The sequence below is a fragment of the Pinus tabuliformis genome, chromosome 9, assembly GCF_031772625.1.
Source record: "Pinus tabuliformis cultivar Carrire ecotype Pingquan chromosome 9, CPIR1, whole genome shotgun sequence".
NCBI lineage: Eukaryota > Viridiplantae > Streptophyta > Pinopsida > Pinales > Pinaceae > Pinus > Pinus tabuliformis.
The window spans coordinates 1703542267-1703569384 of NC_142307.1; the positions used below are offsets into that span (position 1 = coordinate 1703542267).

At 38.7% G+C, this 27118-nt stretch overlaps 1 protein-coding gene across 1 annotated transcript in view; it reads right to left on the bottom strand.

The window, feature by feature from the left end:
- Positions 1-27118, bottom strand: part of LOC149155453 (cell division protein FtsZ homolog 2-2, chloroplastic-like) — a 488563-nt gene that overhangs the window by 126003 nt on the left and 335442 nt on the right. The window lies entirely within an intron of this gene.

Genomic DNA, 27118 nt, shown 5'->3' on the forward strand with positions numbered 1-27118 from the left:
CATTTCCAGCTTTTCCAGCTTTTCTGGCAGTTCTGGCTTTTCCAGCATTTCCGGCTTTTCCGGCAATTCCGGCTTTTCCCGCAGTGCCGGCTTTTCTTGCAGTTCCGGCTTTTTTGGCTCTTCCGGCTTTTCCGGCTTTTCCGTCAGTTCCGGCTTTTTCGGCATTTCTGGCTTTTCCAGTTGTTCCGGCTTTTTAGGCAGTTCGGCTTTTCCGGCAGTTCCGACTTTTCCAGCTTTCTGCCCTCTGGATCAGGGCAACGTTATTCCTTAGGATCTCTCCTCCTACTAAAACCCAAAGACAAGTAGAGAGAAGAAGAGATCCCAAGTGTGTTGAAATGACTTGAAGGCCACCTCTATTTATACTAAAACATTGAGCACATGTGGGGTTTATTTGGTTGTTGGCCGACCTTGACGAATTGTCTCATAACACAAATAGATTCATATCTCCATGAATACTTATCGGAATCGGATGATCTTTAGATCAATCCTACACCTCTCAATGAGAGGGATCCAAGAAAAATATCAGCTTCCATTAATAAGATGACCCACATGGAGTTTGGCCCTAGATGCCAATTTTAACAGACCCTAAATTACATAATATATACCTAAATTTTTTAATAAACTCAGATAGTTATTGTTACCAGAATATGAAATCTATCTTAACAAATATACCAAAATCCATAATTTACCCTAAATTTATCATTAACTAGACATTGAATTTGAAAATAAAGTGCAGAAGAATACCTGGAAATTAGTTTGAAGATGTTTCCCAATTTGCTCCTATTACCAAAAGACCAAAACCTCCCAGCCAAACTGGGCACAATCTTGGTACCCAACTCCCAAAATACTTTAAATTCAAAGTAATTTGGCCCCCGTGCCCAAAAGCTTCAAGAATAATTGCTCAAATCTCCAGTTCTGAATTCCAATCCTTCAACTTCGAATTCAGATCTTCAGTTCAGAATTTCAGTCTTCTGTTCCCTTTTCCTCCCCTTCCAATTCTCCACATACTTGCATAAATAGATTTTACAGGCAGTCACCGCCTTCTTCCACTGCTCTCGACAGATTAGATTGAGGGATTTATAATATTACGTGTCGCTGGAAGGGTACAAATATTTAATAACCATAGATATTATTATGTTTGATTTTTACTTTTAAATTTTAATTATAGGTACATTTACATTAATATGTTTGTAATGTTTATTTTATAAACTTTAATTATAATATTTAAATAAAATAAATTTTATATATATTTTATAATTATTAACTTATAACTTTAATATTATTATGATGGAGAATATTAATTTTATTCATTAATCTGATACTTATGAAATATTTATTATGCATATTCTAAATGTCAATTTTTAGGTATTATCTCCTTTCTTATTTATTTTAGGTACTCAAACCTGTTATTATTTATTTAAACATTTTCACAATTATTTAATAAGTATATTAGTGCAAGGTATGCAATGTATGCATATGTAGTTATCATATGCCTACATCGTATACATGTTAATACCTTTTTTCCTATAAATCGAAAATGGGTCATCACATACTTCACTTCCTTCAGAAAACTTCATCCCGAAGTTAGGGTTTATATGATATATCAAAAATTGCTTTAGTGATTAGGGTGATTATGTAAGGGTTGCATTTTAGGATTGATTATGTCATTAAACCATTTAAAGTAAGGGAACTTAAAATTTGTGTTCTAACATTTATAATTTTATAACTATAATAGTCATGTCTTGCCCCTACTTGGTTCCCAAGCTATTCTAGAATCATCCTATCCTTCCTAATCTCTTCCACTCCCATCCTATCCGTCCTCTACTGGAGTATGTCATGGCATCAACTATACTGATCTAACCATTCATAGACTCTTAAGGATGTCAGCATCGATTATATTGACCTGATTGCCCAGTAGGCATCCAGCGGTCATCATCACATGTCTAGGGGAGCGTGATTTGCACAGTCCTCCCATGACTCCAAGTTTTGGAGGATAAACGGTGGGAAATACCTCCACCCCTCCTAGTAGAACCAGGGTCAACACCCTATCATGGAATCTTATTGAGTCTCAATTATTCTTGGAGATTTTGTCATCACGTGGTCATTTGGTAACGATGCTATCTACAATGTAGACACTTGTCTATACATTATAACATATGTATCAATATATTCAAAATAATTCGTATTTAAATAACAGTTTCTGTATAATTCATATATGTTACTATCTATGGTACAACGTGTTGATTTCTGTAGCATCGAATTTGTTATTGCCTCGAGATGTTGCAGAGAGGCTAAGATGCATGCATTCTCCAATACCCAGAAATCGTTTGGGAAAATTCCACCTAAAGATGAGTTAATTAAAATAATTAACTTTTTTAAATGGTTCCCTAAGTCTAAACTTAGGAAATCTAGTTAATTAAAGGGTATTAATCAAATCAGGCATGAATCTTCTAGAAGAAGATGAGGATCAACTCCTAGTTAATCTTAGCCCTTGATCATGTTTTAATCTTGGTCGTTGGAGCTCCAACGAGAGATTATAAAAAAGAGTTCGATGGGCACTTGGAAAACACATCGAATGAAAGATCAAAGATCGAATTTCTCAAGAGTAGCAGTGTTTAGTTGTCGGAGTAATATCGAGTGATCTTGCAATGAGGGGCAGAGATAGTAGTCCGAAGGAGAGTTTGCTAGATCCGAAGAGTGCAAGGCATAGAAGGCATAGAGCAGTTTAGTGAGGTAATGCAGTGACACACAGAGGCAGCGCAGAGCTTCAGAGGGAGTTCGAAATTCAGCTAGGAGAGTCGAGATCTAGTGCCAGAAGTCGAGGTGTGAGACCGGAGGGCCAGAGGGTCGCATTTCCAGATAGCAGGAGATCAACAGAAGAGGTGACACAGAACCTAGCCAGTGTGACACAGATCTGCGTAGGATTGACGCAAAATTTGTGCAGAGGCAGCGCCGGGCCAACGAGCCAGACCCTGATCAGTGTCGGATCTCCCGCATCAGTGTGAGATTTTTCTTACTAACTCTTTGCCAGCATTTCTCTGTATCGGATCGCTAGTTTGGGCATCCAACGATTTGTACTCAAATTTACTATTGCATAATAATTAAAACCCTCACTGCTGCACCGATTTTCTCACATTGGTTTTCTTGGGACATTGTCCAAAAATAATTGTGTTGATGTGTGTGTTTATTTCTCTCCAGTGCAGTATTTAGTTTCCGCAGTATTTTATTTTGTGTAGGCTGTAGTGTATGTATTTCAGTATTTGCCGTAGAAAACTGCAAGTAACTTATTCAAGTAATTTAACAAGTAGGTGAAATATTATCAGTTTGTTGCAGTAGGAATCAGGTAACCAATTTGTCACATAACGTACTTGGTCATATCTAACCCATATATCAGTAAGTTAACTTTCATATTAAAATGTAGTCATTCTTTTATTTCTATCTTATCAAACATGTTGATATGCAGAAATGAAACAAAATTATAGATATCTTCATCTATAACATATTCATGATTTAGATTTCACAACAAGGTTACTCAAATACTAAACTTCATATTGGTATTTATATTCCAGCAATGTTAATTAAATAACATGTTTCATATTGGTATCCATGTACTAGTAGAATTAAGCAATAACATATATCATGTTTCAGTAACATTAAAATTCATTTTCATATGTTTCAGTAACATATATCATCTCAAAATAGTTTTAAGTATATGATTTAAAATAAAGTAACTATATATAAAATATGGCTTTAAGTTCTTCAAAATTAACACAAATTGGGGTATTTCTGACATAAGATCTATGTGTCTTCCCAGGTAGCCGATCTAGGACTATACTTGTCCCACTGGACCTTAACTTGGTCTACCAGGTGGTTCCTGAGTTATTGAACCCTACGTTTCAGTATACGTAATGGTTAAATCGAAATGGTTCCCTCGTCTGATACTTGCATTTCCTTCCATTGAAGGTAATGAAATTTGTCAGCTATGTAATGTCTTAATACAAATACATGAAATACATTATGAATTTTATGCAAGTGGGGTGGCAGTGCAAGACGATAGGCGACAGGTCCAACTTTTTCCAGAACTTTGAATGGCCCAATAAATCGGGGTGATAACTTTGTCCCTTTTCCGAATCAGATAGTGCTTTTATTTGGTCTGATGCGGACGAAAACCTGATCCCCTACTTCATAATTCCTATATGTCCTGTGAGCATCAACATAACTCTTTTGTCTATCTTGTGCCTCCTTTAACCGTTGTCTAATTTGTTTTACCTGTTCCTCCATCTCTTGAATTAATTCTGGTCCCACTATCACTTGATCTTCTAACCTGTCCCAACTTAATGGTGTCCTGCAAGGTTTGTCATACAATGCTTCAAATGGAGGCATTCCAATTGAACTGTGGTAACTGTTATTGTATGCAAATTCGACTAAGGGCAAGTAATTTTCCCAGTGTGTTTGTTGGTCCATAACATACATCCTCAACATATCTTCTAGTACTTGGTTCACCCTTTCTGTTTTTCCATCAGTGTCAAGATGATAAGTTGTACTTAAATTTAGTTGAGTTCCTAAGGCTGATTGCATACAAGTCCAAAATCTTGAAGTGAATCATGAATCTCTATTTGATATGATCTTCTTAGGTACTCCGTGAAATCTGATAATTTCATTTATGAATACTCGAGCTACGCCAACAACTTTATAAATATTTCTTACAGGAATGAAATGGGCGTTTTTCGTTAATTAATCCATCACAACCAGAATGGCATTGTGCCTTTGCGGAGTAAGATGTAGGCTGACGATAAAATCCATAGAAATTATCTCCCATTTGGTCATAGGAATGTCGTGAGGTTGCAGGAGACCTGCTGGGTGACAATGATCAGCTTTCACTCACTGACATTCAAGACATTTTGCAACGAATTGAACAATATCGCGTTTCATGTCTGCTTAAAAGAAGAGTTTCTTTGTATCAACATACATTTTCTTTACACCAGGATGTGCACAATACAATGCTCTGTGGGTTTCCTTAATGATGGTGTCTTGGAGATCCACATTATCAGGGATGTACATCCTTCCATGGAATCGTAAAATTCCATCATTTTCTAGTTCGCATCCCTCAAACTTAGGTTCTTTTGGATTTTTACTATTGAGTTCAGATTTTACTTTTAAATACCAACTGTCTCTCAAGAGATGTTCTAATACTTGTTGCTTTATTTCTACCTTGATAGGTATGAAGGAAAAAATCCTTGGCCTTCTACTTAGAGCATCTTCCACTACATTCTCTTTCCCTTTTATGTAGGAAATTCCAAAGTCATACTCACTAAGGAATTCACTCCATCGTCTTTGCCTAGCATTCAAGTCTCTTTGAGTGAATAAGTATTATATATTTTGATGGTCACTTTTGAGCATAAAGCTTCTCCCTACTAGATAGTGTCTCCATATCTTTAAAGCTAGCACTACAGCGGCTAACTCTAAATCATGTGTGGCGTAGAGTTCTTCATGAGGCTTTAACTTTCTTGAGGCATATGCTATTACTCCTTTGTCCTGCATTAATATTGCACCTAATCCTTGCTTGGATGCATCAGTACACATAGTAAAATCTTTGTCCATATCAGGTACTCGCAAGATTGGTGCACTGGTCAACAATATTTTAAGTTCAGAGAATGCTCTATGACATTCTTCAGTCCATTCATACCTAACTCCTTTATGCTGGAGGGTTGTGATAGGTTTTGCAATTTTGGAGAATCCTTCTACAAACCTTTGATAGTAGCCGACTAAACCCATAAAGCTTCGCACTTCATGTGCATTTTTTGGTATTGTTCATTTCATGATTGCCTTTACTTTCTCACGATCTACTGAGATCCCTTCACCAGAGATAATATGACCCAAGTAATGAATTTTTTTTTCTGAAAGAAGGAATACTTGGATAACTTTCCATATAACTGATGTTCTCTAAGGCAAGATAATACTATCCGCAAATGTTCTTCATGCTCTTTCTCATTCTTGGAGTAGATGAGAATATCATCTAAGAAGACTTGTACAAATTGATCGAGATATTTGCAGAAAACGTTGTTCATAAGGTTCATGAACACTGCTGGTGCATTGGTCAACCCAAATGGTACCACAGTGAACTCATAATGCCCAAAGCGTGTTCGGAATGCAGTCTTAGAGATATTGTTTTCCTTAATTCTTAACTGATAATAGCCTGATCGTAGATCGATTTTTTTAAAAACAACATCTCCTTTCATTTGGTTGAAGAGGTCATCAATTTGAGTCATTGGATACCGATTCTTTACTGTAGCTCGATTTAAGTCTCGATAGTCTATGCATAATCGCAAGGAACCATCCTTTTTCTTGATGAAAATTACAAGAGCACCCAATAAATCGAATGTGTCCTATATCCAATAGTTCCTTCAACTGAATTTGTAATTCTTGAAGTTCTAGAGCTGTCATTCTGTAAGGTGTTTTAGAGATTGGTTTTGTACCAAGTTTCAATTCTATTGTGAGATCCAACTCTCTTTCGGGAGGTAATCCTGGTAGTTCCTTTGGAAAAACATTCAAAAATTCGGATAACACTGGATATTGTTCTAAGGATGGTCCTTTCTCTTTGCTTACTTCTTGAACTGCATATACCTAACAACCTTTTCTTAAACAACACTTCATTTGCATTGTTGAGATGAAGCGTAAAGATACTTTCCTCTTAATACCTTGGATTTGGATCGTCTCCCCTTCATCATTTATACAGAGAATTGTTTTCCCGTAATAGTCTACCCATGCTTGATGAGCTTCTAACCAGTCCATCCCTATGACGAGGTCATAAGTTCCTAGGGTTGTGACATAAACTTTTAACTTAGTCGAACAAATCCCTAGATCAACTTTGCATTCCTCAACACTTAAATCTATGGATTGGAGTTCTCCTAAAGCCATTTCCACCTGTCTGAAATCGTTTTTCTTGCAGGCTGCCAACCCACATTTATTTAATGCATATGACAAAATGAAACTATCAGTGGCACCAGTATCAAATAATATTTTGAGTTTTATGTCGTTAATAATACCTGAGGATTCCACTACAGTGGACTGATGTGTTGCCTGGTTGTTGTTGACTACTGCATGGATTCTATGATTGCCTTGGGTATTTGATGATGGCTCTTTTCCTGTTCTATGCATTATACTTGACAAAACTTCCGAACAATCACATTGAAAATGTGGTTCTCCACATCTCCAACAATTAACCTGGGGTGATCCCTTTGAGTCAAATTGTGAATTTCTAGACAAGGAGCTCCATCCTCTTGTGCCACATCTTCTCGTGTTTCTTCCTCTATTAGTAGTTCCTCAAGATTTCCATGGACTTGTGTTTGATGATTCAACAACTATAGTATTAACTGTCATGAGAGCTCTTGCTCCTACTCCTCTTGGGGTAAATCTATTACCATAAGGAGGTGGTCTCGAGCTACTTCCCCTGAAGAAGTTTCGGGGAGTCTTTCCTGGAAATCCTGGCTGTAGGGGTTTTGTTGGCATGACATCCCTTTTTATCCCCAGATGCTCCTCTGCATAACGACCACATTCAACTGCCTCGGCTACTGATGATGGCTTCCACATCCTAACCATGGCCCTAATGCGAGGATTTAATCCATATACGAAGCGCTCAGTTTGACGTTCGTCAGTATCTAGATAACAAATATATGTCACAAGCTCCATAAACCTTATCTCATATTTCTCCACTATTTTGTTACCTTGGACTAGCGTATGAAAGGCCCCGACTTGCTGCTCTTGAAAATAAGGTGGTAAGTAATTGTCGCGAAATCTTTGCCTGAACAATTCCTAGGAAACATTATCCGTTGTGAGGTGTAATTGTTTTTCTAGATTTCCCCACCAAATCAAGGCACTTTCCCTTAACTGAAATACGACAATTTTTGTCTTGGAGGTAGAAGAGTACTCTATTAGGGCAAAACATATGTTCATTCCTTCTAGCCATGCTTCAACACGTTCTCCAGCTCGTCCTCCTGAAAATTCTGGGAGTTTAATTTTCTGCAACTCCCTAGAAATATCTTCCATTGATTGTCTATAATCAGGACCTTTGGGCCCCACTGGATTTATTTCTTCAACCTGAGGTTGCTCCTCTTTGATATTAGCTATTTGCGGCCCTTTTAATGTTTCCAATATGGCTTCCAATGAGCGTATTATAATGGTTAACTCAGGTGTTGAAGCGATTGGCATTGATTATGGTCTTAGTGGTGGCGATGGCGATGGCGATGATAACGATGGTGGCGTTAGCGGTGGCTATGCTACTCGATCGCGTTGTGGTCGTTCATATGTCTTTACCATCGCAATTTTTCCTGGATACATAATAAAATTAAGAAAATCTGAGATATACTTTTAAATTTAATATATATAATTTTGCAAATTCAAGCTCACGAACAGGTATAGTCTTTTTTTAGCTATTTTTACCTGCAGGCAGGTCTTGCTGGTATTGAGGTCAAGGAGGGTGGTATCGTCACCTCCTTGTCTCAATGCATGGTGTTCTATCCTGCTGCGTAATAATGCTTATCAAAATGCATGGATCTTCATAGACCATAGTATCATTTCATAATATTTTCCTAGCAGTTTCTAATCCTAAATGCGGTCATGGAAGACCTCTTTATGGCAGAGCGTATTTTCAATCTGATGTTAATGTCGACAAGATTTGATACAACAATTTGCATAAACATTTCCCGCTATCTTCTTAGAGCGCTACACAAGGACATTATGCAACTTAATACAATTAAACTCCCAACCACATATACTACCAATTCCTACTTATTATCATAAACTTGTCTAAAATATCTAAAATATGTATATGTATGGTTTATTTCACTTACTTTTAAAAGAATAATTAATAAACATTGTAAATAACAATTTGTGATATATATAATAACATAATATTTAAATTCTCAGAAATTATATATATATATATATATTAAACAAATCAATGAATCACAAGCTCGACATACATCATGCCATAATTATGTGTATCCTCCTAAGTTAATTTTTAGTTATATATATATATAGATGGCGGCATAAGAAAGTGTCATGGTCGACTTCATCAATGAGTTTATAATAATGAGACATCTATCTTATTACTTCAATTTCTAGTTAATAATACATTAAAAATAATATATATTAAAAAGTTTTAACTAAAATAAAGTAATATATAAGTTCAATGTTCAAAATATCTACGAATATTTATATATTTGTAAAAATTACATAAGACAATTTTTTACTTTCGTATCACATACATTATTGACGCAGATTTATAATAATCAATTAAATCATTAAACTAACTACTATACAAGGTTCTTATGTTTTAATATAGATAAGAAATATGCTATCAAAACCATGAGCGACACCTAATCATATAGCCCACAGAATGGTTTACGGCCCACCGCAAGTATCCAAGTTAAATGCCGAGATCAGAGGGGCTTCATCGCCTTTTTGAAATGAACACTATCGAGTTCTTGTAGTCACAGGGGGCAATGGAAAATAGTGAAGACACCTTGTCAACAAGTGCACCACCAGGTTTCCATTTACCTAGATGACGATGGGCTCAGCCCAAAAAACTTGATGGCTTTAAAATTTTCATCAACTCTACATAGCTTCTCCACAGTGCCATCAGATTTACTCAGTAAAAATAAATTTATTTATAAAGAATATATACATGATACATGATACTAAATTAATAATTTGAATTTAAGTTGTTTGCTACCAAATTTCTACGATATTTCAAAATTACACTTAAATTTTAAATATTCAAAACCTACAATAGGATTACGGTCAGGTGCATTAGCATTATGCTAAAGTCCATTCCCATATGTTTCAGTGGAATTATCTATCGAAATTTATTATTGAATAGGTAAAAAATCATATTATTTGAAACCATTATTGTTCAAAAAGCTACTGACCCTAAATTTAACGCATTTCGTTGTTTGCGTGGTCAACCAGACTGCATCATTTTATTTCCCGTGTGGTCTGGCAACCAGTTGAATTATGTCTCTCTACTTTCATGCTATATTTATCTCAATACATCTTATCTTATGTTAAACTCATACATGGCGAAGGCAGAATATGAAGGATAAGCATGAGATTACCTTTACTATTCACAAGATGTTCATTTATAATACATTGTACATGACTGTTGGATTCATCTTCCAACGTCTCTTGGACTCCTTTGACTATTTAACTTCCACACCATAACCCTTAGAGGATTAGGTGTCCAACATTCCCCCCCTTAATCCAAAGGGGTATGTATGAGTCCAAGAAGAGAGTTGTAATACAAGATGTGCGAAAATGCATGGAAGCACTAGGCTGAATGTGCTCTCTGAAATGTTGGTATAAGGTGATGGTTTAAGGATAACCACCAACACTGGAACGCTTTGTGCAGTTCTCGAAACTCTTCCAGGTCTGGCAAGAAGCTGAAATCTTCTGCTAGAGGAAGTGTCCCTAATGCTTTGGAGAGGGAGACCTTCAACCTAAAAAAGGGAGGTCTACAACCTGTTGTGGTTGAAGGATAACCACCAACTCTGGAATGCTTAATGCAATTCCTGGAACTCTTCCAAAACTGGCAAGAGGTTGAAGTCTTCTGCTAGAGGAAGTGTCCCCAATGTTATGAAAAGAGGTCTCAACCCTGCATAGATGATTTAACCTCAACCTTGCATAGATGATTTAAGGCTGACCACCAACCGAAGGCATGCTCAGGGGCATCTCTATCTCTGGCTACAACTCTGAATCTGGTATGGCAAGTTGTGGCTCAGGCTCGCTTGATGTGGCTTTGAAGCTTGTAAATGACCATCAATTCCCCCCCGTCAGATACAAAGTGAGAAGATGAAGAGATCTCAGCTGCAAGACTTTTCAATATTCGAGAACAAATCCTATTGTATGAGAGAAATATCTTCTTGGTTGTTGAAGCCCATTGCTAAGAAGCGATCCATCCAAGATGAATCTTTGTTCTTGCAGGAGGTTTGTTTTTGAAGCATCTATGTGAAGAATGGGTATGCTGACCACAATGCTTGCACAGATGAAGATCAAAACACTGATCTTTCACATGGCCAACTCTTTCACAATGTTGCCATTTCACAATCTGTTGTTGTAGAGGAGGAGGAGCAAGTGAAGATGAACCGTCCTGAAGAAATCCAGCACTTTGAAATCGGATTGGCTTGGAATAGTCCAGAATATGAAAGGACACATCCTTGTCATATCCAATACCGGTTTTGTGCTTGTTATGGACAAGCTCTTCCTAAGGTCCGATGATGGGCTTGGGAAGTGCAAACTGAACTTTTGCATCTGCGTGTAACTTTGCTGCTTCATTGGGCACTGGATCTGAATCAACTGCAAAATTATTGATTTGTTGTTTATGGGAGTCTGTTTCAATGTTCTGAACAGAAATAGGTTCAGAATGATGACTCCACTATTGTAATTCTTCTTGTTGCAGTTGAGATTCAAGCTGCAAAAATTCAATGTTTTCTTTTGCATTTTGTAAACAGGTTCGAATATCGGAGAGAGTGTCCTTATTGATTTGGACTGTGTTATGAGCAGTAGATAACATTAGAGTGTTTAATAACTCTAAAAATTCATCAAATCTAGCCATGTGTGGGCGGAATACTGTTGCAATGGCTATTGGAATACGAACATAAGGAAGCTTCTCCCGAAATGAAATATTACAGAAACAAATAAATGCTCCAAAAGTATAGATCACCAACCCATAAGAATATGTGTCACTCAACAAGGAGCTCTAATAACCAACATCAACCAAAACTTTTGAATATATATATAGTCAACATCAACCAACGCATGTGACTAACAGGAGTTTTAACCAACGCACGTACCATGGACAACGCAGAGAGACTGCTGGAGATTACATATGGACAACGAACAATGACATCAGCAATCGATTCTTTACGGTCGCTCCATGCCGGGAGGACGATGACTAGTAGCGAAGGGAAGGTGCACCAAATCCCAATTCCAGCAAAATAGCACTTCTCTACAGTTTAAGTGACACTCTGCGTTCAATGGCCTTCCTCCTCCGTTTCTTCCTTTGTATCTATCTACGTTGCTTTGTCGTGCTTTGGAAGCAAATTTCAATGGCAGTGAAGACCGACATACGACAAAATCTGGGATATTCAACGCACCGACTTAATCCTCCAACCAGCAAGCAACAATGACTCACATCATAAAAGTATTCATTAATTTCTTGACTAGATCCTTCCTCGATAATTTGTGGGAACTCATCAATTTTACTTCAGTGATTCAACAATGCAGTGATTTTATGATAAATTGAGAAGAAGGTAAATAGTCTTCCAATGAATGCTGCAAAATAAACGTGGTCATTTAGTGGTCAAGTACTTGAGATCTAGATCTCCACATCGTCATTTACTTAATTTCAATCCTCCAAATCTAAGTTGAAATGCTTCGCAAGATTCATTAATTTTGTAAGTCCTGCCTCGTCTGCTGGAGCGTTAATCCGAAGAGGATGGTGAAGAATGGACACCGTCAGCTCCACTACAAGAGCTACAACAATAGGAGCAAGCCCAAGACGTGTTACAGTGCATTGTTGGTCCAGTGTTAGGTTCTGGGTTGAATCCACTGGAGCAACAACATCACTGTTATTTCTTCCAAGAATAACAACCCTACAAACTTTTTTCCTCGAAATATTTTAGCGCCAGAAGAGTTTGAGCGCGGTGGACAGTGGACTAAACGCAGGAGGTGGATTGTGGACCATGCGAGGAGTTTGAGTGCGGTGGTAACCACTGTGTATTACCATGGTGGTCAAATCCACAACCTCAAAGACAAGAAAGGAATGGTAGTCACAAAAAGCTTAAACTCCATGTGAGCCACACAAGCACAAAACTGATACCAGTGTTTGTATTGCAGCAAATTGAGCAGCGGATTTATGGATGGGAAAGTGGATTTATGGTAGAGTTGTATGGCGGAGCGATTATGAGTCGAGTGTACAGGTATGTAGTGATATATTAAAACCACAGTTATAAAACCGAGAGTGTTATGGGGAGGCAGTATGGTGTGAGGTATGATGGCATGATATAACGGACAGCATGGAGGTGAGGCGGTATGAGGTATGAATCAATGCCAAAAATGACAGTGTTCATATCACTGTGTGGGAGTAAGTAATGTATGGAGGACCAGAGTTGAGAGGAGTGGAACGATGGTATAGCGAAGGAGCGATGTCGTAACAGAATACACCGCAGCAGGGAGCCATGAGTGGTGGTTTCAGACCACCTGCAAAGGAGCAATGGTATGGATGCCGCAAGAGAGATCGGTGGTATACCACAGTTATAGGAAAAACCCCACCGCAACATTGATGGGGGCGATATGTCAAGCCACACAATAATATACGTTATATAATTAACGGGAGTGAGATTCAATGTAATATGTTCAATTGAGCAGAGTTGTAATATATTCAACGTAATAGAGTTGCGAAACCTGGTATCAATTTAACGCAACAACATGCAAACCAGCGTGGACCAGCAGAGTGATATGCAGTGGTATAGTTTTAAAACGCACTGTAGTCGCCACGGATTTCTGACTAATTTAAGGACTGCATGCAAGCTAACAAATGCATATTTGGTAAACTGTAGAGTGGTACGTCAAGAATCGCAGGGACTGTCAGGCACCTCCTAAGATAGCTAGAGCATAGGAAGCTCAGACCAACGCTTATTTAAGGAGCAGTTCAAGCTACATTGGGGATCTGCAAACCTAATGCTCTGATACCATGTTAAACTCATACATGGTGAAGGCAAAATATGAAGGATAAGCATGAGATTGCCTTTACTATTCACAAGATGTTCATTTATAATACATTGTACATGACTGTTGGATTTGTTGATTTGGGGTAGCATCGGATGTGCTCTAGCCACGAAAATTGGTGGAGAGGCTAAGGTACATGAGATCTCCAATACCCAGAAAGGGTTTGGGCAGATTCTAAACAGTTTGGGAGATATTAAAATAATTAATATTTTTAATGGAGTTCCTAAGTATAAACTTAGGGAAAATAAAATATATGTGAATTAATATAAAACTATGTTAGAAGGGTCCAAAAGTCATGGATCAAGCCAGATCTAATCTTAGCCATTGATTAGGGACTTAATCTCAGTCGTTGACTTGTCAACAAGAAAAGTATAAGAGGAGGCTTGAGGGTCACTTGGAGAACACACTGAGGGAGACCAGTCAGTTCAATTTCTGGAGCGGGATTAGCTGAGAAATTGAACCAGTGGTCCGGTGAGTAGTCAGGAGGCAGTAAGTACGGAGCAGAGAGGCGGGATTAGCCAGTAGAGATCAGCATTGAGGCAGGAGAGGCAGACGCAGGGCTTTTCAGGCAAACGCAGAGGAAGCAGAACACTGCACAGTCACTAGCTGGGCTTGCGTGGGTGACGCAGAGAGGCCCAGGGCTAATGTAGTCAAGCAGGGGCTGACGCAAAGGGTTTGAGAGCCACGCAGAGGTTAGCCAAGCTGACGCTGGGATTGGGAGAAGTGTTGGAGAATTATTTCTCTCTGTGGGTAAGCTAGTTTGGCACCCTGTTGTACTAAAGATTTGCTGAATAATAAAATCCTCCCTTACTGCACCAGTTTTCCCCCATCGGGTTTTTCCGGGGACTGTTGTCCAAAATATCTTTGTCAATGTGTTAATGCTTGTGCATATGTTTGTTTCTATATTACGGTGTGATGTCTGCAGCAGTATTTATTTTAATGTTTATTGAAGTAATTTCATAAATAACTTATCGTGGAATAAGTAGGAAAAATAAATCAGTTGGTGCAGTGATAGAATTTTCACAGGATTCATCTTCCAACGTCTCTTGGACTCCTTTGACTATTTAACTTCCACACCATAACCCTTGGAGGATTAGGTGTCCAACGTCTTCGTTATGGGAAAATTATCGACCACAAAATTAGCCAAACAAAATAATTTAAAAATCTTTCACCTTTCAAAAGGTTGAAAGACGTTTTTTCGACTTGACTTTATTAAAAGTCACATGTTAAATAATGCATTTGGATTATTTCAGAACTTCACATTTTAAATTAAAAAGTTATCTCTGAGGTTAGTTAATTGAAATTTACCGGATTTTAATCTTGGGACAGACAAGAGGTGAGGCAATGTAAACATTTTCCATATTTTTAGAAGTTTTATAAAATTTAAAGCGATTGTATGAAAGGCAAGAGAATATTTTATTATTATTAATTTTGTCACAGTGCAGTCTTTGGTGGGAGGACGATCAGGTGAGACCATGAAAATTGGGTCCATATTTCTGAGAAAGTGTGGTAATCGATGGAAGTACGATATTTTATTAGACAATACTTTTGGAAAATTAGCGCTTCGATATTTGTTTACAATATTTTCCATGTGTAAAGTGCAACAATAAACTGTTTCACGTCAAAAGTTTTATTTAAAAAATTAGCCCACTGGAATTTCTTTACAACATTAGCGCTCTGAATTTGATGGCCACAATGGCGATTTCTGTTACCACAAATATAGCACGATATATTTCTCATATGCCTAAAGAAAAAGAAAAGACAACACATTGTACCGACCGATCGACAATTCACATTGCGTCAGTGCAAGCTTGGTAGCCGGTCGGGACCAACGATATCACCGACTAGAGATAATATTGTCCCTCTTTCAAGAACGGACGGGAATGCAAAAGAAATGACTAACAGAGAGCAAGCCTCATAAAGAGAAGGCGATTTAACAAGGTGTAGGGCTTATAAGGTCCAAGAGTTGGCAAAACCTAAGCTCTGATACCAGAGTGTAAGACCCTAAATTACATAATATATACCTAAATGTTTTAATAAACTCATATAGTTACTGTTACCAGAATATGAAATCTGTCTTCACAAATATACCAGAATCCATAATTTTCCCTAAATTTATCATTAACCAGACATAGAATTTGAAAATAAAGTGCAGAAGAATACCTGGAAATTAGTTTGAAGATGTTTCCCAATTTGCTCCTGTGAGGGTTGCAGGGGAGCACCTAATGATCAAGCCTATGGCCCTAGTATTGATATGCGATTCATGGTAATGTTAAATTCTTAAAGTAAAAGGATGCAAATGAAGATTAAGGAGAATGTCATTTTTCATCCTTTTAATTAAATTTTTAACATTACCATGAGTGACTCAGGATGTTTGAGAGTGGTTTCAACGTCACTGGATTTCATATGGAGAAAGTAGAATTTTAGATTTCATTCAAAATCCAGTAGACTTATCAGTTTTTCAGGATTTCAGGATTGGGGGGATTGCAATGTTTCCATTGGATTTTGTCATGTATTAGGGTATGGAACTCATATTTAATCAAGAGCACCAATCCCTCTATGTACCTTGATGTTAGTGACATTGGTTGTCGAACTCCTCTATCATGACCCTCCTAAAAATGTACGCATCACTTAAACAAAAATGTTGACTTGACATGCTATGCTTTTTCTATCTTATGTTAATGCTTAGAGGGTGATATTAATGACAAAGATCCCTATATAGATCCAGAGGTAATGACAAAGATACCTTTGGATATTAATGCTTAGAGGGTGATATTAATGACAAAGATCCTGATTTTCCAACAAGACTAAAAAATTAGGCATTTCTCGTGGTGGCAAGAGGCCCAAGCATTAGCAATAGAAAATAGATTTACTTGTCTTTTCTAGTTTCTAGTAGTTTTTATAACTATTGACTCTTTCATATTTATTGTGATACTTTTTGTAAACAATATATGATAATTTAAGTTTGGAGTTTGAAGTTGGCAATTATAACTCATTAGTAATGAATTATGAATATGATGCTTCATGAAAGTTGAAAGTTGTTCCATTTCATTGCATTTTATAACATTTCATTTCATGTTAGATATTATTTGTTGTAATGGTTACACTTAGCTTACAAGTACAACTTTGGTGATCAATGATGATAAATGTTATATATTGAATTTTGAAAGCTTGAAACTTTAAGATTGATGAATCATGAGACTCAATATGTTGTACATTACTATGTTACTAACTTGTGGATGTGGTTGATGAAGATTATAAATTCTAGATGATTGTTGTTATATGGTTCAATCTATGTTCTTTTATGTTTTTTATATCTAATTCATCATTCTACATGTTTTTGTTGACATATATGCATCAAAATATAAAATATATATATATATATATATATATATATATATATATAATGCTCTTGGAATCGCTCCCAAACCGAGAGCTTCTGAAAATGTCGCTCCCGCTCCCGCTTCCAAGTAACCTTGGCTTCCTTTACCAAAAGACCAAAACCTCCTAGCCAAACTGGGCACAATCTTGGTAACCAGCTCCCAAAATACTTTAAATTCAAAATAATTTGGCCCCCGTGCTCAAAAGCTTCAAGAATAATTGCTCAAATCTCCAGTTCTGAATTCCATCCTTCAACTTCGAATTCAGATCTTTAGTTCAGAATTTCAGTCTTTCGTTCCCTTTTCCTCCCCTTCCAGTTCTCCACGTACTTGCATAAATAGCTTTTCCAGGCGGTCACCGCCTTCTTCCACCGCTCTCGACAGATTAGATTTAGGGAGTCATAATATTACATGTTGCTAGAAGGGTACGAATATTTAATAACCATAGATATTATTATGTTTGACTTTTACTTTTAAATTTTAATTATATGTACATTTACATTAATATGTTTGTAAAGTTTATTTTATAAACTTTAATTATAATATTTGAATAAAATAAAATTTATATATATTTTATAATTATTAACTTATAACTTTAATATTATTATGGTGGAGAATATTAATTTTATTCATTAATCTTATACTTATGAAATATTTATTATGCATATTCTAAGTGTCAATTTTTAGGTATTATCTCCTTTCTTAATTATTTTAGGTACTCAAACTTTTTATTATTTATTTAAACATTTTTCATAATTATTTAATAAGTATATTAGTGCAAGGTATACAATGTATGCATATGTAGCTATCATATGCCTACATCGTATACATGCTAATACATTTTTGCCTATAAATCGAAAATGGGAAATTACACTGGCTGTCGGCTGAGGACCATCTTGGAGAAAAAATTTCTCCTATGGATATCACCCACAAAATGGTGGGTAACACAGCCCACAAACTACTTGTTGTACAACTCAGCTTCCTCTGTTTTCATCTGCAACAGCTTCTAATCAACTCGGCCAGCCTTTCCACAATCTTTAGGACACTCGACCCTCAACAAATAACCCTCGGCCAGCCAACTCCTCTGTTTCTCAGGCCCTTGGCCTGCCTTGCTTGCCCTGCAGCCCTGCTTCTAGGGTTGAGGCAGCGTGCAGTCAGATGTCCTTGCCCTCGGCTATGTTGATTTGGGATAGCATCGGATGTACTCTAGGCCTCAAATTTTGCAAGGAGGCTTGGGCACATGCATTCCAAAGAACCCAAAAACCGTTTTGGGAAATTCCACCCAGAGACAATTATATTAAAATAATTAATATTTTTAATGGGGTTCCTAAGTCTAAACTTAGGAAAATTAAAATATTAATGGGTATTAATCTAATTGTGGGTGAATCTTCTAGATAAAGATGGAGATCAAGTCAAGACGATCTCAGCCTTTGATTAAGAGTTAATCTAGGCCGTTGGTTTTCCAGTAGGAAGATATAAGAAGGGGCTTGAGGGTCATTTGGAACACACACCAGGCAGATACTCAGTTGCTCGAATAAAATCGATTTTCTCACTGGTCGAAGTTCGGCAAGAGAAAATCGATTTAGAGGGAGAGTTACAGGTGGAGGAGAGACAGAGAAGGTTCAGCATCAATCAAGAAGACAGGGACGAAGACGTAGAGCAGTAAGAGGACAGCTCTGGGCAGGTTGACGTTGGGAGAGGCAGCGCTGGCTTGGGTGACGCTGGCACTGCGCAAGCCAGTGCAGGAGCCAAAGAAAGTGACGTTGGGCAAGCCAGAGAGACGCTGAGGGTGGAGGAACTTCTCTGTCGAGTCAAATACTTGTTCAAGAACGTTTGTAAACTTTTCTCAGAAAGCCTTGTTCTATACTGTTGGGTGTAATTTGTACATGAAGATTTTGCTGAAGAATAATAAAACCCTCATTTGCTGCACCGGTTTTCCCACATTGGGTTTTTTTGGGGACAGTTGTTCAAAAACAACGATGTCATTGTGATTGTATTTGTGCCAGTATTTTACTTACATTTACTTTCTGCAATGTTTTAATTGTGAAGGTTGCAGTAGAATATATTTCGATATTTGTCGTAAGAATACTGTAGATAACTTATTTCTAAGGTAATAAGTAGAAGAAATAATATTAATCACTGCAGTAGGATTTCTATTTAGAAATTTTCACATGGTATCAGAGCTACAGGGAAGCAGAAGAGAGAAGCCAGAGGATCCAGCATTGAGAAGAGAAGGGAATTTGAAATTCCTGCAAGGGCAGAAATTCGAATCTCCCAGAGGATTGTGCAGTTCAAGCCAAGGAGATTGGATTTCGTGGGAAAACTCTCTCTGAGTGAGTCAACAGAGAGGTAAGTCTTTCCAATCGAAATTTATCAGTGGTAGAAGGGGCAGCGCAACAGAAGATTCAGCAAGGAGGATTATCTCAGGTGGGACGCAGTTTTTCCTGCAACAGTTGATGGGATAGGTTAGCATACGAAATTAGCACAATATGGATATTCAAAGTGTCTCAGATTTTTCTACCAGATTAGATGAAGAATTCGCGTGCCTAACAAATTCAACATCAGTGGATGTTTGGTACATTGATAGCGAGGCTTCAGCTCATATGACTGGAGTACGAGAACATTTCTTGAGCTATCAAGAAGAACAAATGAACTTCCAAATAACTATGGGAAACAGAACAAAATGTACTCCAGTAGGAAGAGGCACCATAGCTTTTAAGACGGAAACAGGGACCAACATCCAAGCCACCAATGTTCTGCATGTGCCAAAAGTAGGAATGAACTTAATTTCAGTGTCTCAGTTATAGGACAAGGGATATGATGTATAATTCATAGGAAAGAAAGTATATGTTAACCATCCAAGCTGGAAGAAGAAAAAGACAATTGGGGTCCGAAGCAACAAGTTGTATAGGTTGCAGCTCAAATCGCCAATGGCACTGATAGGCAGCAACTGTAATGGTGAGAAGGAATGAAATGAATTATGGCACAGGCGAATGGGGCACTTACACCATGGAGCACTGAGGATGCTCAAAGAGACTGTTACAGGGGTACCAATCCTTCATACTAAACATGATGACTTGTGCAAAGGATGTGTGCTAGGAAAGTACACTAAAGCAACTTTTCCCAGAAGTAACAATAGAGCAGAGTGTGTATTAGGATTAATACACTCAGATATCTGCGGTCCTATGTCCATAAGGGCTCTTAGTGGTGGTGAATACTTCGTCACTTTTATCGATGATCACTCTAGAAAAACCTGGATCTATTTATTAAAGACCAATGATGAGGTATTTGATCGTTTCCGAGAGTTTAAGGCTCTTGTTGAAAATATGACAGGGAAAAAGATAAAGATATTGCGTTTAGATAATGGTGGAGAATATATAGACAAAGACTTCACAAATTTCTGCGCAAAGGGGTGCATCAAAAGAGAGTGTATAACTCCATATAATCCGAAGCAGAATGGAGTGGCAGAACAGAAGAACAAAACTATTGTTGGGGCAGCCAAAGCCATGTTTTATGATTAGGTTCTACCTAGGTATCTATGGGCAGAAGCTTGCAACACGACAGTATATATCCAGAATAGGACTCCTCATAGAGCATTGGGGAAGAGAATGCTCGAAGGAGTTTTCACATGGAAAAAGCCGGAAGTCATTCATCTTAGGATATTCGGAAGTGGGGTTTATTGTCACATTCCAAACAAGAAGCGCAACAAACTAGATCAGACTGCAGAGAAGGGGTATCTCGTAGGATACAGCGAGACCTCAAAGGCATATAGAATCTACATTCCTGGTAGCAGGAAGATTGTAGTAAGACGAGATGCAAAGTTCATGGAAGATAGAGCTTTTAGGAAATCTCGTGAAATGCCTGCAAAAGATCAGTCAGGAGATGTTCCGTTAGTCCAAGAGCAGCAGGGGCAACAAGAAGGATAGGCAGGAGAACATACACCTGGGTCGAGTACAGTGACCAGCACCAATATCTCCTCAGAAGGAGGAAATGCAGATGCTTCTCAACAGACGGAACGACAGGATCAGGAGGAAGAGTTGGTTGAGCCTCCCACCACCAGTGGTAGAACGAGCAGAGAAGTGCGGCAGACACTGAGGGACGCAGAGGAGTTTGTTGGAGCTCCTAGAGCCGAGAAGAGGCAGCATAGACAACCAGATAGATACCAAGCATTGGTAGCTCAGGTTGAAGAACCCTCTAGCTTTCAGGAAGTTGTTCAACACCAAGTATGGGTGGATGCCATGGTGGAAGAATACAACTCCATCATGACGAGTGATGTTTGGGAAGTAGTACTAGATCAAAAGATAGATCAGTTGTAGAATCACGATGGATCTACAAGATCAAGTATGTTGCAGACGGCAGCATAGAGAAGTACAAGGCAAGGTTCGTAGCAAAGGGGTATGCTCAAAAAGAAGGAATAGACTATGAAGAGACCTTCGCCCCAATTGCTCGATACACCTCTATCAGATCTGTTATATCCCTAGCAGCTCAAATGGGATGGGAGATTCACCAGATGGATGTCAAGACAACATTCTTGAATGGAGTGATAGAAGAGGAGGTGTATATAGAACAGCCTGAAGGCTTCGAAACTCATGAGAAGAAAACTCATGTTTGTAGGTTAAAGAAAGCCTTGTATGGGCTCAAGCAGGCACCCAGAGCATGGTATGGTCGGATTGATAGTTACTTGCAACAATTGGGATTTGTCAAGAGTGATGTTGATCCCAATCTCTACTATTTGTTGGTAGAGAATGAGCCACTTATTCTGGTACTATATGTAGATGACCTGTTCCTAACTGGGTCATCTAGGCTCATCTGGGACTGCAAGAACAGTCTTGAAGCCGAATTCGACATGAAGGACTTGGGATTCATGCATTATTTTCTAGGGTTGGAAGTTTGGCAAAAGAATGGGGAGATCTTCCTTGGACAATGAAGATACGCTACAAAAATTCTGAAGAGATTCAGAATGCAGGATTGCCGACCCATGGCTACTCCCATGATCACCAACTGGAAGAAAATAGATGCATCAGAGGACAAAGAAGTAGATCCCACCTTGTACAGGCAGTCCATTGGATCGCTTATGTATATGGTCAACACTAGGCCAAACATTTGTTTTGCTGTCAACACTCTTAGTCAGTTCATGGTGGAACCAAAAAGGGTGCATTGGGCAGCGGCAAGACACATTCTTCAGTATGTACATGGAACAGTTGGATATGGGCTGAAGTACTCTAGAGGGGCGGACGTCAATTTGAATGGGTTCACTAATGTAGATTGGGCAGGTAATTCAGTAGACCGAAAAAGTACCTCAGGGTACTGCTTCAGTGTTGGATCAGGGATGATATCTTGGTGCAGCAGGAAGCAGAAATCAGTAGCACTGAGTTCAACAAAAGCAGAATATATGGCAACCAGCATAGCTACATGCGTAGCCATATGGATCACAAAATTGCATATGAGCTTATTCAGAAAAAGGATGGACGTGACCAAAGTTTACTGCGATAATCAAAGTTGTATCAAACTCTCTGAGAATCCAGTATTTCATGATCGGTCAAAACATATAGATATCCGTTGTCACTTTATCAGAGACTGTGTTCAGCGTGGGGCAGTACAACTATAGTATGTTCCCACAGGAGAGCAGGTGGCCAATATACTCAGAAAGGCTCTCGGAAGAGCTAAGTTCACTCAGTTTAGAGAGCATATGGGTATGGTTGAAAATCCGTTTCAGTAGCAGCAGCAGTTTGCAATGCAGGGACAGTTGGCAGTGGCAGTGCCAGCAGCAACACAGATGTAGAAATTCAGAGGGAGTCGTAGTACAGATGTAGCATTGGCAGTGGCAATGTCAAAGACAGCAGAACATTTACATCAGTAGCGCAGTAGTTGGTGGACAACATGTCAGACATCAGCAACGTAGAGGACGATGCTTCAGAATCAAAGCAATATGCAGCAACAGTATATTGCTAGAGCACATTCCTCGCTAAGACAGAGTGTTGATTTGGGATAGCATCGGATGTGTGCTAGGCCTCAAATTTTGTAGGGAGGCTTGGGCACATGCATTCCAAAGAACCTAGAAACCGTTTTGGAAAATTCCACACAGAGATGATTATATTAAAATAATTAATATTTTTAATGGGGTTCGTAAGTCTAAACTTAGGAAAATTAAAATATCAATGGGTATTAATCTAATTGTGGGTGAATCTTCTAGATAAAGACAGAGATCAAGTCAAGACGATCTAAGCCTTTGATTAGGAGTTAATCTAGGCCGTTGGTTACCCAACAGGAAGATATAAGAAGGGGCTTGAGGGTCATTTGGAACACACCAGGCAAATACTTAGTTGCCCGAGTAAAATCGATTTTCTCACTGGTCAAAGTTCGACAAGAGAAAATCGATTCAGAGGGAGAGTTGCAGGTGGAGGAGAGACAAAGAGGGTTCAGCATCAGTCAGAAAGACAGGGACGAAGACACAGAGTAGTAAGAGGACAGCACTGGGCAGATTGACGCTAGGAGAGGCAGCGTTGGCTTGGGTGACGCTGGCACTACGCAGACCAGTTCAAAAGCCGGAGAAAGTGATGTTGAGAAAGCCAAAGAGACGCTAAGGGTGGAGGAACTTCTCTCTCGGGTCAGATACGTGTTCAGGAACATCTATAAATTTTTCTCAAAAAGCCTTGTTCTATACTGTTGGGTGTAATTTGTACATGAAGATTTTGTTGAAGAAAAATAAAACCCTCATCTGTTGCACCAATTTTCCCACATTGGGTTTTCCGGGGACAATTGTCCAAAAACAACTGTCATTGTGATTGTATTTGTGCCAGTATTTTACTTACATTTATTTTTTGCAATGTTTTAATTGTGAACACTGTAGTAGAATATATTTCGATATTTGTCGTAAGAATATTGTAGATAACTTATTTCTGAGGTAATAAGTAGAAGAAATAATATTAATCACTAGGATGGGATTTCTATTTAGAGATTTTCACAGGCTACCCTATAACACACAGAATAGGCCCTCAACCAAACTCGACCTTCAAACAAACTTCTTATTATAGTTGCGATTAGGGTCTTCTAGGCCCGTTCAAGCCTCCGCCTCCTCTAAGAATGCTCAACCCTTCCTACAACCTCATTTCCACAAACCTTAACATCCAAACAAACCTCCAAACTAGCCTTTACTCAGTCACAAAACTCGATCTCAAGCTATCCCTTATTGTGGCCTCTCTTGGCAATATTAAGACTGTCCCACATCTTCTTCTATTGCTCCCACGACTCCTCTAGACTTTATCTTCAAACAAACTTCTTATTATAGTTGCGATTAGGGTCTTCTAGGCCCGTTCAAGCCTTGGCCTCCTCTAAGAATGCTCAACCCTTCCTGCAACCTCCTTTCTGCAAACCTTAACATCCAAACAAACCTCCAAACTAGCCTTTACTCAGTCACAAAACTCGATCTCAAGCTATCCCTTATTGTGGCCTCTCTTGGCAATATTAAGACTGTCCCACGTCTTCTTCTATTGCTCCCACGACTCCTCTAGACTTTATCTTCTTCACAAATAAAGTTCCATCTCACTTGTGTCTAGGCCTCTCCTTTGGCCTATATTTATATCTCTCCAATAGGTGACTTAGGAGCCCTCTTTATCCTTCAAGAGACCCCACTACACAAATTAGAATATTAAATTCATTATCTTGGGTTCAAAACCCCAAACTTGGGTACTTTGCCCACAAACACATCCTTTTGTGGGTTTTCTCCTCACAAACCTAGCACCCAAGGCTTGTAGGAGTACCTCCCAAGCTACCCAATTTTCAACACTCCCTCTTAGCAAGGGAGGTACTTCCATTCCTCAGAAGTATCTCTTCTTCCCACACTGGAACACCATCCTCCTCCACGATTGCTCTCCACCATGCATCATACGCTTCGTCATCCATCACAAAAGCAAAACCTACAGTATGAACAATACTCTGCTTGGAAGTGTCCTTGCTACTAGAAGCCTCTAGCCTCATCTTATCCTCATAGGCCTTTAACCCATTCCATGGCTCCTCCTTGTCAGGTATGAAAGTCTCCTTTATCCATTCTGACGATGTGCTCTTCTTGTCGGAAATATTGTAGCCATGGTCAATGTTTTCATCATGTGAGGAAATTGAAAATTTGAATTTATATTTTCCCTCCAAAAATTATTTATGTCAGCTTTCTTTTGAACAAGTCGGCTAGGCCCCCAAAAGGCACCCATGACCCCATTTGAAGTCTATTTATAAGAGAGTTGTTGAAGAATGTAACTAGGCTCGGTCTCCATATTTATATTTGAGTCAAAGAATGAAAAATAAATTTTTATTATTATTACAATGACTTATTAAAGCACGGGTTTCATGCTTGGGTCATCATTTTATAGGTCAAAGTGCCCATTGAGGACTTCTAGGTATTACTGTTAAAATTGGCAACTAGGACCAAACTCCATGTGGGTCATCTTATTTATGGCAGTTGATATTTTTATTGGATCCCTCTCATCGAGAGGTGTAGGATTGATCTAAAGATCATCCGATTCTGATAAGTATTTATGAAGTTATGAATTTATTTATGTTATAAATCAAATTGTCAAGTCGGCCAGCAACTTGAGTAGGCTCAGAAGCCCAATAGATGTGTCTATTCATCATCCATGTTTTAGTATAAATTGGTGAGGACTTGAAGTCATTTTAGACATGTATTCTTGAGGTGATCTCCTCTCCACGTCTTGGGTTTTTGGAGGAGGAGAGAACTAAACAATACGTTGGCCTAGGAGCCCTACCTGCAAGATGATACCCTAATTAAACGCAGCCCTAAACTACAGCCACGTGATGCCCTAACAGCAGTAAGCCGCAGGCTTATGAGGAAATCTTATACGTTGTCCAATAGCACTTAAACGCAGTCAAAAGATGGAATCTCTATACGCTGTTCAAGGAAACCTGATACGTTGTTCATGGTGAATCTCTATACGCTGATACGTTGTTCATGGGAAACCCTATACACTATACGTTGTTCATTGAAGTCATTTATACGCAAGGCTCCATACACACAGTTCATAAAAGACTCATACGCAGGGTATGGTGCAGTCATGGCACACAGCAATCATTGACACTCTCGATGTATGCGGATCTGGCAGCGTAGATCATATGAAGGAATCCACAACAAGGTATGGTGCAGTCATGGCACGCAACAATTGTTGACACTCTCGATGTATGCGGATCTGGCAGCGTAGATCATATGAAGGAATCCGCAGTAGGGTATGGTGCAGTGATGTCACGCAGCAATCGTTGACACTCTCGATGTATGCGGATCTGGCAGCGTAGATCAGGCTACCGTGTAGAGTGGATCTGGCAGCATAGATCTGGACATAGAGACTCCTGTCACGCAGTACCGTGTAGAGTGGATCTGGCAGCATAGATTTGGGCATAGAGACTCCAGTCACGCAGTTTCATGAAGACTTATTCATGGAGACAGTTAGCAGTCTATGGAGACTATACGATGTAGGTCATGGAGACATCAATGCACTGTCATGGATATACACAGTCATGGAGATATCCATACACTGTCATGGAGACATAACAGTCTTAGGCATACTTGTGAAGACAAGAGTCTGTGACACTCTTTGTCTTGGCCTACAGTCATAGTCCCGTCATAATCATGATGAGAAGGATTCCAGTGATCCCACAGAAATGCACGGCATAGTGATCTCAGTCATAATAAAGGATGGCTAGAATGAACGGTCTAATATCATGATGTTACACAATCTACAACAGGTGCAGTTGCAAGGATATGTAGAAACCATCTCTGTAAGCAATCTCAATAAGGAGCAGCATAATGATAAATGAGATCATGGGCAGCATCATGATAAATGAGATCATGAGCATGAGCAGCATAATGATGCATGATGATATGATCATGAGTAGCATAATGATGCATGATGATATGATCATGGGCAGCATGATGATGAACGAGATCATGA